A 15,241-nucleotide genomic window follows, 5' to 3' on the forward strand; every position below is an offset into this window, starting at 1 on the left:
TGGACTCAAAAGAAGTCCTGGATAACTCCAAACAGAAAGGCCTCCCCATTGGTTCCCTAAAAACTGGCAAGTGAAGGTAGAAAGGCAACCAATCAGGGCAACAAATAGCTGGAGACCTGTGAGTGTCTTTGTGGACTCTTCTTATGCCTAAACAGTTTGGTTTTTTTTAAGATTTTTTTTCTCTCCCCTTCCCTCCTCCCCATTTGCTGTGTGTTCTTCAGTGACCACTTCTACCTTATCAGTGGCACCAGGAATCTGTGTTTCTTTTTGTTGTGTCATCTTGTTGTGTCAGTTCTCCGCATGTGCAGCGCCATTCCTGGGCAGGCTGCACTTTCTTTTGTGCTGGGCGGCTCTCCTTACGGGGCGCACTCCTTGATCATGGGGCTCCCCTACACAGGGGACACCCCTGTGTGGCATGGCACTCCTTGTGTACATTAGCACTGAGCATGAGCCAGCTCTACATGGGTCAAGGAGGCCTGGGGTTTGAACCACGGACCTCCCATATGGTAGGCGGACATTCTATCCATTGGGCCAAGTCCGCTTCCCCCTAAACAGTTTTTTAAGTCAATGTAGAAAATGCAGAGAATTTGGAAGAGGAAAATGTATGGTATTGGAAGCCTCCTCATAGGACTCCCCCACCTGGTACTTTGTTATCTACTAATGGAAATGTTGCTTGTATAGTGTTAGACCAGCATGATTTGCCCCTTATCGTTCCCCATAAGCATCTTTCTTGCACCTGTAGAGCCCTGGCCAATATCTCTCTACAGTGGGCTTCAGCAGTAACCTGTGTCCACAACTGAACCCAATGTTGGGTTTGTACAGACTTACCATCCTTGGTGCTACTGGCCTTCCTTGGACAGTAATTCCTGCAAACTGGACAGTGCAGAACATCTTGGTGGCATGGCAGAATATGACCCATCAATAAATTTTGAACAAGACCTTCTCATATAAGACTGAGATTCAGCTACTGTCTTTCAATGAGACTTGTAATTATATTTTTTCCCTTGTAAGGGAACAAGTGAATAAGCACAGGCCTTTATTAGGATATACTGTATGTAATGGTTTAGGATAGTTAACAGCTGAGTTTGTCACCATAAATCATATTGTTTCTGTCTGCATGGAACAAGAGGGAATCTGTGATGTGGGGTGGTGACCCCCTGAGTTGTGTAATTATATTATCAAGGCTAGATATAGAGTAAAGCATGCTTCCTGGTGGTTCTACCCATTGGCCATTTTTGTGCCAGGTAGTGCTGCAATTGTCACTGAAAAACATGTAAAAGCTTTAGTTGTGTTTTATACTGTTGCTGTGGAATGTGAATGCAATGCTTGTCCTATGGTCAATGTAGGTTGCTACATGGTGGTGGATCACAGAGATGCAGAATCCTCTCCCCAGTGCCTCAAAACATTGCTGCCTATGTGACCTATTCGTAAGTTAAAGGTTAACAACCCTCCCTGGAGGGGAGAGAATGCATAGATGTTATAAACTATAATCTTCCCAAAGCAGTAAACATCCTTGGTAAATGTCCTTCTTTTGAGTGTAGTGAAAAAAATCACCACACCCCATGCGTATGCTTCACATGACCCTAGCAGGAATGCTGTTCTCATACCCTGTGGAATCCCCTTGTTCTGGAACCCATTATATATCACCCCTCATTTTCTCATCTCTTTGTGGAATGCTAATGTCATTCATTCTTTGACTGACCACGATTGATGAGGCTCTTCTGTTTGTAAGTTCCATTAAAGCTCTTGTCTAATCATTTACCTGGTGTGTTCTTTGGTCTTGCAGCTGCACCAACTCATGCTTTTCAAAAGTTGGGTTGTAACATCCTTCAAATGCTCTAAAAAATAAAGTCTAGGGAACTGATATGGCTCAGTGGTTTAGCACTGGCTTCCCACATACGAGGTCCCACTTTCAATCCCTGGCCTCAGAACCTCAAAATAAAATAAAGTACATTTTTGTAAAAGATGGAAGAATAAATATCTACATCAGGCATACATCAGTTCCATAGTGTCTTCATTTCCCAGCTGCTAAAACAAACACCATACAACAGAATGGCTTAAGCAATGGGAATTTACTGACTCACAGTTTTGAAACTAGGAGAAGCCCATAATTGAGGTTTTAGCAAGGTTTGCTTTCTCCTCAAAGACTGGTGTTCTGGTGCTGGCTGAAAATGATCTTTGGGTCTTTGGCATTTCTATCACATGGGGGTGCCTTCTCTGTTCTCTTCCGGATTACAACAGCTTTCAGCTCCTGCTCTTCCCATGGCTTCCCTTCTCTATGCCTGAATTTCATTTTTCTTATAAAGTTTTCTGGTAATCTGGAATACATGAACTAAAACTAACATTTTCAAAAGGTTCTATTTACAGTGGGTTTACACTCACAGGAATAGATTAAAAATGTGTGCCCCCTACACACAACAGGCTAATCCAATCTACCACACAGAGAGAGGAATTAGAAATTAAAATTAAAACTTCCGTGCACATCATTGAGAATTAATTGTATATGGTTATGCTTAATTTAATCACATAGTAATTTGAATATAATTATTTCTCTATGGACTTGAGTCTTAAGTTGAACAACTCTTCTTGTTATAGTTAGAAATAATTCAAGTTAAACAATTCCAAAGGCATAAAAAGCAAATTATATGCTATTACACATTTAATGAATTACCTTCATTGAAAAATTGATTTTATAAAAATACTGGAACTACTTTGGAAAACCCAAGATATATAGACACTTGCCCTCCCTTAAATAGTAGATAAAAGAGAGATATATAATCTACTTCTCTAAGAACCAGTAAGAAATAAATCTAGACTAGGATATTCCTTTATTTATCAGAGAATGCTGACTGCTCTCTTCTTGAGGCTATAGGTAGAGGTTCAAGTGAATAAAGTGTAGGGACAGAGGAATCTATATAAAAGTAGAGGGAGCTGGTGTAGCTCAGTGGTTGAGTCCCAACTTCCCACATGTGAGGTCCTGGGTTCAATTCCCAGCCCCATATCTAAAAAAAAAAAAGAGTAGAGGAACCATTGGCTTCAGCCTGGTCCCCCTTCCAATAGAAGATACATGATACCAAATGAACTAGCAGTCCATTCCTCTGCTATTACCTTCAATAAATGTGACTGACAGGGATGGAGGAGGCATCTGCCTAGCTGGCCAGACATTTAAGGAAGTGACTGAAGCCACCACAGGTCATTAGTTTCTCAAGAACTTTCTTTACAAGTCTACTCCCTTCGCAAATTGCCTACAGAAAGGCCACCATGATATTTTGGTGAGGGGGGAGTAGAGACAAAGGAAACATGGACATTTCATGACTCTTTCATAGAAACAGACTTTCTTGTTGGCCAATACTAGCAAATTCTTGATTAACAAGACTCTGGCCCTATAGTTGGTCCCTTATGTTTTTTACTGAATGCTTTCCTCTTTCCCTGTCTCCCACCCTGTGGACATTATCTTATTCCTTAAATTTCCTTCTCCCCAAAGGGAAGGAACAGGAGATTAAATTAAATTACATTGTACTTTATCAGTTCTGGTGAGAATGTAGGAAGTTAAAATTGTGGATTAAAAATTAAAGTTTGAGTATTATATATGGATTTCAATGTTGGGACCTCCACATTATATACAAAAGTATCTTGTGCTGCACTTTATTCTCCCTAGAACTAGGTAGGTCCCAACTCATCCCAGCTTAAGATCAGCAAATTTCCTGGAGCAGATTCATTTTGAGCTTGATGTACAGGAGATGCCATACTTTTGTGCATCAAAGGACTTTAACAAGAAAGTAAAATTTTAAAAAAAACAACCTACAGAATGAGAGAAAATACTTGGAAACCACATATCTGATAAGAGCTTAATATCCAGAATACATAAAGAACCCCTACAACTCAACAAAGGGGGCCTCAGGAACCCACCTCCCCAGGAAAGGGGAGAGAGAGGAACACAGCCTAAAGCTGGCCCAGCTTTTGAACTACAGATTTGATCTGCTTTGTCCCACAAACCCTTCCAGGCCAGGTGGGGCAGCACCATTGTTTGCCTTGGGAGCTGGCAAGGGACTAAAGAGATCCACTCTCTCAATCTCCCTCTCTACTGACCAGAACTGGTTGTTGAGGACACAGAAAGGAGTGGAATTATTTCCTACCCAGGAAAAGGGAGGGGACTGCCAGCAAAGTTTGGAGAACTGCCTCTGAGAAAGTTTGAATTAAGGGGCTGTTAACGTCCAGGCAGTATACTCTATCACATTGGTCCAGTCCTGTTTGCAGCAAACACTCTCAAACCAGGCACTGAATTAATAGAGCTGCCAAAGAGTGCCTCTCATTGAACTGAAAAGGCTGCCAAAGAGCACCATCTGCTGGTGGATCGAGGAAGTTCAAGTGAGGAAATTAAAAATAATTAAGGAAGGCTTTCTCTGGCCTTTACAGCCTCCCTCTCCAAGGCCATAGGAAGCAGGCCTGCAACCCATTACTAGGCCCAGGGCTCAGTATTGAGCAACTAACAGGGTCAGTCTAAAGACCCAGAACAGGTTGAGCCAAAAATCAAAGAACAGCAATAACACACAGCTTCCCAACACTAAATTCCTATGAAAGAGAGAGAAATTGAACATCTGCATAAACTCACCATCCTAATCAGATGCCTAGCCATGAGCAAAAAAATACAAGCCACACTAAGAAAATGGAAGAAATAATCCAAGAAAAGGAATATATCAAAGGCCCAGAAGAGGCACAGGATTTAAGACAACTAATCAAAGAGATGCACACAAATTCCCAAAACCAAATTAATGACTTGAAAGACAGCTTGGTTAAAGAGATAAATGACATCAACAAGACACTGAGGGGAAGCAGATGTGGCTCAAGTAATTGAGCTCCTGTCTACTACATGGGAGGTCCGTGGTTCAGTTCCCAGTTCCTCCTAAAGAAGACAGTGTACTGGTGTGACGGGCAGCCGTGGCCAGCTGACACAAGATGACACAACAAGATGACACAAGAAGAAAAACATGACATGATACAATTTACAAAAATGAAAATTGGAGGGTGGGGGTGGGTCATATGGGAACCTCTTATGTTTTTTTTTTAATGTAACATTCTGTGCAATCTATTAAATTAAATTTAAAATTTTTTTAAAAAACAAAGGCAGGAAGTTTAAGGAAAGGAAAAAGTACAAGGGCTTCCACTGTTGAAGCCTCAGAGTGGTCCAAGTCTCTTCTTTGAAGAAGTCATCCTGACCCTTCCAATGATAAGATAGTGCAGAATCCTGGAGTCCAGTACGTCCCTGCGACACTGAGCTAGAGCCTGAGCTTGGTTCTGCGGCAGAGGTTCTCAGGTGCTCACTCCAAGGACAGGTCAGGCCAGGCAGCACTGTCACTGGAATGTCAGTGTCAGGTCACCTATTGCCCTTTCTTGAAAAAGCCTTCCTAATTCTGGGTAGTAAAATCTCCTTTCTTTCAGAAAATGGTGGAGAAAGTACAGGGTCAAGTTTGTTTCTGTGTCTTTTGTTAAGGTCCTTGCCTGGCAAAATAAAAACTGAGCAATGCAGGGAAACATTTAAAAAAAAAAAAAAACATGATATGAGACACAACAAAGCAGGGAGCAGGGATTCCCAGTGCCTCCTAGAGAAGATGGGCAAGACAGCAAGCTGGCATGACTGGCAGGCATGGCAAGTTGACACGACAAGATGACGCAACAAGAGACACAGGAGGAAGAACATAATGAGAGACACAATAAAGCAGGGAACAGAGGTGGCTTAAGCAATTAGGCACCTCCCTCCCACACTGGAGGTCAGGGGTTCAGTTTCCAGTGTGTCCTAAAGAAGACAAACAGACAGCAAGGGGTTGGGGAGAAATGAATAAATAAAATAAATCTTTAAAAAAAGAAAAAACACTGAGCAAGCACAAGGAATTTGAAAATCTGAATAGAAAAGCAACAGAGCTTATGGGAATGAAAGACGCAATAAGTGTGAACAAAAGCACCTTTTAGACAGTACATCAGCAGCAGGATGGCCATAGCAGTAGCAGCATCTGCAGAAGCCTAAGTGCCACAGCTACAGTGGAGGCTAGCATCTGAGCAGAGTCAGCAATGATAACCTGGGAGTTTAAGATGGCAGTCATGGGTGGGGTGGCACTTTGGGCTGTCATGCAGGCTGCTGGGGCAGGACAACATCACTGTACTGCATGTGAAGCTCACTGAGATGGTGATCCGGGTGCTTGAGACCTACCAGAGCCACAAGAATTTAATTCCTTTTCGACCTTCAATTCAGTTCCAAAGGCTCCAAGGGCTTGGCAAAATTCCCAAAAATGATACTGCCAATAAAGTGCATAACTTTAACTTCTATTTGTCAAATGTGGGTAAAGACAACCCTCAAGGCAGCTTTGACTGCATCCAGCAAATATTCTCCAGCTCTGGGGTCTCCCAGCTCTACTGTCTGGGATTTATACAAGATAAAATTATAGTTTGTGCAACAAGTGGCTTGTATCAGATGACATGAGAGAGAATGACCCAGGCAGAGGAGGAATCTCACAACCATAGCACGAAAATTATCAAACCTGGGGACCATATGTAAGGGAAAGTGTACAAACAGTGTTTATCAGTGGCCATTTAGGGAGAGAGTGATTCACTTACTGGCACTGAAGTCCTACAAGAAACCTGAGCTGCTTGCTCGATTGCAGAAAGATGGCATCAAACAAAAAGACAAGAACTCCCTTGGAGCAATTCTGCAATCTGAATCCTAAAGATATCTCATATGCCTTAAAGGATTATGTTTTAAAGAGTTTCAAAGAAACTGGCCTGGACACAGTGATACAGACACAGAGTCATTGGAGTCAGTGCTCTCTAGAAAACTAAATCCATTTCAGAATACTCCTGGCTCCAGCCATTCAGAATCTCCCCTATGTTCTAGTACGCTGCATCTTCTCCTCAGAAATGGCTTTTGGATTCAGATTTCATTGATCCTTTAATGAATAAAAAGAGCTCAAATATCCCACCTGACAAACAGAATACCACAAACATTAAATAGTCATTAGAATCCCAACAGTGAAAAGACTGCTGCGGACCTCCCACTGCTCCCTGCAGCTGCTGCCATCCCCACCCTGCTACCGCTGTCTTCAACTCAACTCCCCAGTCTCAAATCCTTCTCAGACTGTAAATTCTAACTCTAATTCCTGTAGCACTCCAAAAGGCAGGGGACTCAAGACCTACCTGTTGACAGTTTTAGTAAAATGCTAGTACATTTAAGGACCAGCAAGACAAGTATTCTCTAGGACTTCTCTGCAAACCTTAGCTCCTGGTTCAGTTCTACTAAAGAGTTCAAAGCCTAAGTAAGAAAACCATTTAATATCTCACAAAAAAATACAAGAAGAAAAAAACAAGGAAAATGACCAAATAAAAAAGCATGACATTGAGAATGTCAAGGAAAAGGAGGAGGAACTTAAAAGAGAAGAGGAAATTGCCAAGCTAAATAACTCTGGTCTGAATTCCAATGAAGGAGTTAAAGAGGTGCACTTCTTCCTCAAAGCCTTCTTCAACAATTGAACTCCCAGATTACTTGATAAAATATATTGCTGTTGTCTCTTATAAGCAATGCCATAATTACAAGGATGACTTCAATGCTGAATAATATGAGTACAGAGATTTACACTCCAGGATGGAGAATGTAGCTAGAAGATTTGTCAAACTGGATGCATAACTAAAGTGCTTTTCTTCAGGCTCAAAAGAGTATCAGAATGTTCATGAAGAAGTTTTACAAGACTGTCAGAAGATCAAGCAGCCTAGTCCCAATTACCACAAAGAAAAATATACACATGAATATCTTCATAACAAGTGAAATAAAAATAACATACAGGGAAGCAGATTTGGCTCAACTGATAGAGTGTCTGCCTACCACATGGGAGGTCCAGGGTTCAAACCCAAGGGCTCCTGACCCATGTGGTAAGCTGGCCCACACACAGTACTGATGTGCACAAGGAGTGCCTCCTGTAAGGAGAGCCAACCCATGCAAAAAAAGCTCACCCTGCCCAGGAGTGGCACCACACACACAGAGAGCTGACACAGCAAGATGACACAACAAAAAGAAACACAGATTCCTGGTGCCGCTGACAAGAATACAAGAGGGGAAGCAGAATTTGGCTCAGTGGATAGTGTCCACCTACCACATGGGAGATCCAGGGTTCAAACAAAGGGCCTCCTGGCCCATGTGGCAAGCTGGCCTGTGTGCAGTGCTGGTGTGCGCGAGGAGTGCCATGACACACAGGGGTGTCCCCCACATAGGGGAGCCCACAAACAAGGAGTGCACCCCATAAGGAGAGCCGCCCAGCATGAAAAAAGTGTAGCCTACTCAGGAGTAGTGCTGCATACACAGAGGCAGCAAGATGACACAACAAAAAGAGACATAGATTTCTGGTGCCACCAAGAATGCAAGCGGACACAGAAGAACACATAGCAGATGGACACAGACAGCAGACCCCTGCGGGGAGGGGAGGGGAGAGAAATAAATAAATAAATAAATAAATAAATAAATAAATAAATAAATAAAGGACTCCTCCATTCTTAAAAAAAGAATACAAGCGGACACAGAAGAACACACAGTGAATGTATACAGAGAGAAAACAATGGGGGGGGAGAGGAGAGAAATAAATAAAAAATACATTTTTAAAAAAAAAACATATGGCATAAAAAAACTAAAGAAAATATGGCTAGTGTAAGTAATTCCCTGAGTGTAATAACATTGAATGTTAATGGATTAAACTCTCCAATCAAGATACACAAGGAGGCAGAATGGATAAGGAAATATGACCCATCTATATGCTGTCTACAAGAAACTCATCTAAGATCCAGGGACACAAGAAGTCTGAAAGTAAATGGTTGGAAACAATTTTACATGCAAACAATAAACAAAAAAGGGCAGGGGAAGCGGACTTGGCCCAATGGATAGGGCGTTCGCCTACCACATGGGAGGTCTGCCCTTCAAACCCCGGGCCTCCTTGACTCATGTGGAGCTGGCCCATGTGCAGTGCTGATGAGTGCAAGGAACTCCCTGCCACGCAGGAGTACCCCTCGCATAAGGGAGCTCTATGCACAAGGAGTGCACCCCATAAGGAGAGCCACCCAGCACGAAAGAAAGTGCAGCCTGCCCAAGAATGGTGCCACACACATGGAAAGCTGACACAACAAGATGACACAATAAAAAGAAACAGAGATTCCTGGTGCCACTGATAAGGATAGAGGTGGTCACAGAAGAACACACAGTGAATGGACATAGAGAGCAGACCACTGGGCAGGGGAGAGAAATAAATAAAAAATAAATAAATCTTTTTTTAAAAAAGGTCAGGAGTAGTTATACTAATATCAGACAAAATAGACTTTAAATGCAAAACTATTATAAGAGACAAAGAATACTATATATTAATAAAAGGGGTAATTATCAAGAAGAAAGAACAAACATAAATATTTATACATCTAACCAGGGCACCACAAAATGCACAAGGCAAACACTGGGAAAACGAAGACCTGGAATAATACATTAGAGGGTCTGGACATAATAGACATATACCGAACATTACAAATACAGTGGGATATACATTCTTCTCAAGTGCACATGGATCATTCTCCAGGATAGACCACATGCTGGGCCACAGAACAGCTTTCAATGAATTCAGAAAGATTGAAATTATACAAAGTAATTTCTCTGATTACAATGGAATAAAGCTGTAAATCAGCAAAGGGAAGAGAAGCAGATTAGGCACAAAGATACGGAAGTTAAGCAACACACTCTTAGATAATCAGTGGGTCAAGAAGGAAATTACAAAAGATATCAGTAACTACCTTGAAATGAATGAAAATAACAACAATGTATCAAAACCTATGGGATGCAGCAAAAGCAGTACTGAGAGGGAAGTTCATAGCCATAAATGCCTACATTAAAAAAGAAGAAAGAGCTAAAATCAAAGTCTTAACTGCACACCTGGAGGAATTAGAAAAAGAATAACAAACTAACCCTAAAGGAAGTAGAAAGAGGAAAACAACAAAGATTGGAGCAGAGATAAATGAATTTGAAAATAAGAAAAAAATGGAAAAAATAAACAAAACCTAAAGCTGGTTCTTTAAGAAGATTAATAAAATTGACAAACCCTTAGCTAGACTAACAAAGAAAAAGAGAGAGAAGATGCAAACATAAAATAAAAAATGAGTATCATAAGTGGATACTTTGAGAAATTGTATGCCAACAAGATAGATAATTTAGAGGAAATGGACAAATTCCTAGAAGCACACAAGCAGCCTACATCGATGAAAGAAGAAATTGATTAACTCAACAGACCTATCACAGGTAATGAGATTGAATTAGTCATCAAAAACCTCCCAACTAAGAAAAGCCCAGGACCAGGTGATTTCACAGGTGAATTCTACCAAACATTCTGGAAAGAACTAACACCAAACCTGCTTAAACTCTTCCGAAAAGTAGAAGTGGAGGAAACATGGCTTATGATATCAGCATCACCCTAATACCAAAGCCAACCATAAATGCTACAAGAAAGGGAAATTATAGACCAATCTCTCCAATGAATTTAGATGCTAAAACCCTCAACTAAATACTTGCTAATTGTATTCAGCAACACATCAAACGAAGTACACACAATGGCCAAGTGGGTTTCATCCCTGGTATGCAACAATGGTTCAACATAAGAAAATCAAGCAACGTAATACACCACATAAACAGATAGAAAGGTAAAAAATCACATGATAATCTCTATAGATGCAGAAAAAGCATTTGCCAGAATACAGCACCTTTCCTTATAAAAACATTTTAAAAGATAGGAATAGAAGGAAACTTCCTCAATATGATAAAGGAAAAATATGAAAAGCCCACAGTTAATATCATATTCAATGATTAAATCCTAAAAGCTTTCCCTCTAAGATCTGGAACAAGATAAGGATGCCCACTTTCACTGCTCTTATTTAACATTGTGTTAAAAGTACTTCCTTGGGCATTTAGGCAATAAAAAGATATAAATGGCATCCAAATTGGAAAGGAAGACATAAAAATTTGACTATTTGCAGATGACATGATCCTGCACATAGAAAGTTCTGAGAAATCTACACAAAGCTTTTAGAGCTTATAAATGAGTTCAGTAAAGTGGCAGGCCACAAGATTAATGTGCAAAAATCAGTAGCATTTCTATATACCAATTATGAACAATCTGAGGAGGAAATCAAGAAAAAAATCCCATTTACAATAGCAACTAGGGGCAGCGGACTTGGCCCAGTGTTTAGGGCATCTGTCTACCACTTGGGAGGTCCGTGGTTCAAACCCCAGGCCTCCTTGAGCCATGCATGGAGCTGGCCCATGCACAGTGCTGATACGCACAAGGAGTGCTGTGACACGCAGGGGTGTCCCCCGCGTAGGGGAGCCCCACACGCAAGGAGTGCACCCCTTGAGGAGAGCCGCCCAGTGAGAAAGAAAGTGCAGGCTGCCCAGGAATGGTGCCGCACATACAGAGAGCTGACACAACAAGGTGACGCAACAGAAAGAAACACAGATTCCTGTACCGCTGACAACAACAGAAGTGGACAAAGAAGAAGACACAGCAAATAGACACAGAGAACAGACAACCAGGGGTGGGGGGGAAGGGGAGAGAAATAAATAAATAAAATAAATATTTTTTTTAAAAAACAAAAAAACAATAGCAACTAAAAGAATCAAATACCTAGGAATAAAGTTAATTAAAGATGTAAACAATATGTATGCAGAAAATTACACAACACTGTTAAAGGAAATAAAAGAAGACCTAAACAAATGGAATAATATTCCCTGTTTGTGGATAGGAAGACAAAACATCATTAAGATGTTTGTATTAACCTGTATTAGTCAGTCAAAGGGGTACTAATACAAAAGACCAGAAATCTGTTAGCTTTCAAAGAGGGTATTTATTTGGGATGGAAGCTTACAGTTACAAGGTCTAAAGAATCCAACTCAAGGTACCATAAAAGGTACTTTCTCTCCAAAGTCATTGACCATGTTTTGGAGCGAGATGGTAGGTGATGTCTGCAAGGGTCCAGGACACCTTCTTCTTCTGCTTAAGGTTCCATGGTCCCAGCTCCTTCCAATCTCAGCTATAGGGTGGTATAAGATGAGTTATAAGACTCATCTCTCTCCCTGGGTCTCATTTCTGTCTGGGGTCAGCAGCAGCTATAGCCTATTAGGCTCATTGGTCTTCCTGGGGACTCTGCTGTGTCTACAGAGCCATCTCTATTCTTCCGTGTTATTCTCCTTTGTGTTTACTTCCCAAGGCTCCAGCTCAAAACTGTACTCTGTGCTACGCCTTGTGGTTTTCTCTGTGAGTCCCCACCAAGGGGGCATGGACTTGACTTCCCACTGATGTGTCTCAATCAAAGCCCTAATCACAACTCAATAAAATAAAAGTGAAACCTCTGAATCCAATACAATAATCTAATATGCAAACGGACCAGTTTACAAACATAATCCAATATTTATTTTTGGAATTCGTAAATAATACCAAATTGCTACACTACCCAAACTCATTTACAGATTTAATACAATCCCAGTAAGAATTACCATGGCATTTTTTTACTGAATTGGAAATGCTAACTATGAAATTTATTTGGGTGAAGTGGATTTGGGCCAACGGATAGGGCAACCACCTACCACATGGGAGGTCCAAAGTTCAAACCCAGGGCCTCCTGATCCGTGTGATGAGCTGGCCCACATGCAATGCTGATGCGTGCAAGGAGTGCCCTGCCACACAGGGGTGTCCCCCACATAGGGGAGCCCCATGCACAAGGAGTACGCCCCATAAGGAGAGCTGCCCAGCACGAAAAAATGAAGTCCTGCCCAGGAATGGTGCTGCACACATAGAGAGCTGATGCAGCAAGATGACGCAACAAAACAAGACACAGATTCTGGGTGCCACTGACAAGAATACAAGTGGACACAGAAGAACACACAGCAAATGGACACAGAGAACAGACAACTAGGGGGGGGGGTTGGAGAGAGAAATAAATAAATAAATAAATCTTTAAAAAAAAAAAGAAAAGAAATTTATTTGGAAAGGCAAGAGGCCCAAAATAGCCAAAGACATATTGAAAAAGAAAAATGAAATCAGGGAAGCAGACTTGGCCCAATGGATAGGGCATCTGCCTACCACATGGAAGGTCCACAGTTCAAGCCCTGGGCCTCCTTGACCCGTATGGAGCTGGCCCATGCACAGCGCTGATGCACGCAAGGAGTGACGTGCCACACAGGAGTGTCCCCCCCATAGGGGAGTCCCATGCGCAAGGAGTGTGTCCCGTAGGGAGAACTGCCCAGCACAAAAGAAAGTGCAGCCTGCCCAAGAACGGTGCTGCACACGAGAACTGACACAACAAGATGATGCAACAAAAGGAAACACAGATTCCCGGTGCCGCTGATAAGGATAGAAGCAGTCGCAGAAAAACACACAGAGAGCAGACAGCTGAGTGGGGGGGGATAAATAAAAATAAATAAATACTAAAAAAAGAAAAAGAAAAATGAAATCAGAGGATCAAACTACCTGACTTTAAAACATAGTACAGGGAAGCGGATATGGCTCAAGCGATTGGGCTTCTGCCTACCATATGGTAGGCATATGGGTTCAATCTCTGGGGGCTCCTGGTTAAAAAAAAAAAAGCATGCCTTCATGGCAGCCTAGTGCCCAGGTGAGTGACTGCGATGCAAGTCAGTGCCCATGCAGCAAGCCAAGTGCCTGCATGATGAGCCAGTGCCTACGCAAGTGAGTCATGCAGCAAGATGATGACACAACAAAATAGAGAAGAAGGGGAGAGTCAAGGCAAAGTGCAGCAGAAACCAGGAATTGAGGTGATGCCAGTGACTGGAACCTCTCTTCACATCAGAGGTCCCCAGGATTGAATCCAGTGAATCCTAGAGGAGAAAAACAAGAAGAGAAAACAAAAGGAGAAAGAGGTACACAAGATCACACAGCAAATGGACACAAACAGCAAATAACAACAGGGTGGTGGGGGAGAGGAGGAAGAAACATTCTACAAAAGTGCATGGTATTAGCACAAGGATAGACAAACTGACCAATGGAACCAAATTGAGAGTTCTGATATAGGTCACCTAGTCAACTGATATTTGACTAAGCCACCAAGTCCACTCAACTGGGAGATAATGGCCTCTTCAACAAATATGCTTTAAGAACTGGATATCCATATCCAAAAGATTGAAAGAGGAACACCATCGCACACCTTATACAAAAATTAACTCAAGCTGGATCAAAGATCTAAATATAAAGGCCAGGACCATAAAGATCTTGGAAAATAATGTAGGGAAGCATCATAGTATTAGGAAATGGTTTCATGAACTTTACATCCAAATCACGAGCAATTAAGAAAAAATAAATAAATGGGACCACCTCAAAATTAAGATTTTTTGCACCTCAAAGGTGTTTATCAAGAAAGTGAAAAGGTAGCCTATTCAATTAGAAAAGATATTTGGTAACCATAAATCTGATAAGGGCCTAATATTCAGCATATATAGAGAAATCCTACATCTTGAAAATAAAAAGACAAACAACCCATTTTTAAAATGGACAAGTGATCTGAATAGACACTTCTCCAAAGAAGAAATACACATGGCTAAAAAGCACATGAAAAGATTCTCAACATCACTAGCTAGTAGGGAAATGCAAATCAAAACTACAATGAGATATCATCTTACACCCATTAAACTGCAGCTATTAAAAAAACAGAGGCCTACAAGCATTGGAGTGGATGTGGCGGAATAGGAACTTTTAACCACTGCTGGTGGGAATACAGAACGGTGCAACCATTGTAGAGGACATTCTGGTGTTTTCTCAGGAAGCTAACTATAGAACTGCCACATGATCCAGCAATCCCACACTGGGTATATACCCAGAAGAATTGAAAGCAGGGATACAACATACATGCACACCACTATTCAGAGCATCATTATTCACTATGGCCAAAAGTTGGAAACAACCTTAATGTCCATCAACATATGAATGGATAAGCAAACTCTGCTATATACATACAATGGAATATTACTCAGCTGTAAAAAGGAATGCAGTATTAACACACAGGATAACATGGATGAAACCTGAAGACCTTATGTTGAGTGAAGCAAGCCAGGCACTGAAGGCAAATATTATATGACCTCACTGATATGAATTAAGCAAAGAGAGCAGACTCACAGAGCTAGAGTCTAGAAGATAGGTTTACAGGAGACAGAAAGGGAGTAGAGGGT

General features: G+C 41.4%; 1 pseudogene; it reads left to right on the top strand.

Annotated features, from left to right (window-relative positions):
• The window catches only part of LOC101416586 (RNA polymerase II elongation factor ELL2 pseudogene), a 105,198-nt pseudogene extending 97,388 nt beyond the window's left edge, over positions 1 to 7,810 (top strand).
• Positions 7,811 to 15,241: the final 7,431 nt, after the last annotated feature.

Source organism: Dasypus novemcinctus, chromosome 3 (genome assembly GCF_030445035.2).
Source record: "Dasypus novemcinctus isolate mDasNov1 chromosome 3, mDasNov1.1.hap2, whole genome shotgun sequence".
Lineage (NCBI taxonomy): Eukaryota > Metazoa > Chordata > Mammalia > Cingulata > Dasypodidae > Dasypus > Dasypus novemcinctus.